The sequence below is a fragment of the Sinocyclocheilus anshuiensis genome, unplaced genomic scaffold, assembly GCF_001515605.1.
Source record: "Sinocyclocheilus anshuiensis isolate Anshui unplaced genomic scaffold, SAMN03320099.WGS_v1.1 scaffold697, whole genome shotgun sequence".
NCBI lineage: Eukaryota > Metazoa > Chordata > Actinopteri > Cypriniformes > Cyprinidae > Sinocyclocheilus > Sinocyclocheilus anshuiensis.
The window spans coordinates 1,047,588-1,049,143 of NW_015538036.1; the positions used below are offsets into that span (position 1 = coordinate 1,047,588).

Here is a 1,556-nt window from a genome sequence, read left to right on the forward strand (position 1 = left end):
TTTTTGTTTATGTTTGCTGACAGACACCAGTTTCCCACAGACTGAAAATTAATTCTCTGCCAGCAAGAGGTGCTGCTGGAGTGGGAGATATAGCGGTTTCCTCAGTAACGGCTGTAATCAAATCAGCGCTGCGCTCACAAAACGCTACTTTATCAGGCATTACAGGAAAGACGAAATGAAAATGACATTGAAGCTTTTCTGAAGACAGTCGGTTCTTTTCAAAGATACATTCATATAAAAACAACCGCGCTGTATTTTAATTTTGAAACGTGAAGCGCTCATTTTATTCAACGAAGTATAAGCCTTTTGAAAAATCTATTTGTGGTGGTCAGTTTTGATATTGTGATGAGCCGCCACAAATAACTCAATGTATAGGAAACACTGGACACTGCTATAAGTCAAATGGCCAAGTGATAACAAAAATAAAAGATTTCACACATATTACACAGCCTGCTGCTCATAACTGCTTAAGAGTGCGCTGGCCACGAGCGATGACATCGTGGAGGCTATTGTCGGACCCACACACACACATTTCATGAGGAAAGTTAACGTGGATGTTGTAATCAGCCCAGAAGTTTCGTCTGAATTGAACGTGTTTCTACTTTCACATGCAAATGACTTGTTGCACTTATGAATATGATAACTTTCCGGCATCAATTCTAGTACGGTAAAACGTAATTCCGCTTTCGAAACGGTCTGTTTTGCCCTGCCATTAGCTGAAGCTGTGTATGAACAAGCCTCGGCTGCAGAGTGTGAGCTGCTCCATCTCACGCAGCCTCAGAGAGAGTTCCGCAACAACGCTTAGCTGCCCGCAGATGCGCCTGCGTATAAATCGGCCTAATTTGCAGCACAATCGGTCGATGGCAATTCATTAAAAAATGCCAAAAATCGTCCGATTAATCAGCCAGCCGATCAATCGGTCGACCTCTACATCAGACGACGGCTCGATTATAAATTTTGTGCAGATGAACATCTTGGAAGGGAGAGCTTGTTATGGTTATGTAGTCTTAATGGGTCGCGTTTCAGTCACTATTTCATATTCATTCCGTTGTCTGACAACAGTAAAATATAACAATGAAAACAGTTTTATTGAGAATTTGGCTGCATCAAATTAGAGAGGCAAACAAATGTAATAATAAATAATAAATGTACTGTAGCATAATAGCATGTTCAGAAGAAGTGAGCTGTCCTTGTCATGCGAAAATGTAAACAGGCTTGTGTAAGTAAATTGCTCAGTGCAAATAAAGAGAAGTAATAGGAACCTGGTATTTCTATGTTCTTTTTTCAAGTGTCTAGTAGACATGAATAAGTTCTTTGAAAAACATCTATGACCTATGAAACATGTCTAGTCTTCATGCTCTATGTTGACTTTGGTTTCACTAATAATAAACATAATAATAAACATTAAGTTGTGATTAATCACAAGTTAACTCATGGCAATCATGCGATTAATCGTGATTAAATATTTTAACCGATTGACAGCCCTAGTTTATACACATTATTTTAAACACACTGCACTTTTTTCGAAGATGGTTGTGTTATTACAGGAGAGAAGC

The 1,556-nt window shown here is 38.9% G+C and overlaps 1 protein-coding gene across 4 annotated transcripts in view; it reads right to left on the minus strand.

Annotated features, from left to right (window-relative positions):
• LOC107680668 (rho-related BTB domain-containing protein 2-like) overlaps positions 1-1,556 on the minus strand; it is a 48,708-nt gene that overhangs the window by 30,380 nt on the left and 16,772 nt on the right. The gene's annotated exons all lie outside the window — the stretch shown is intronic.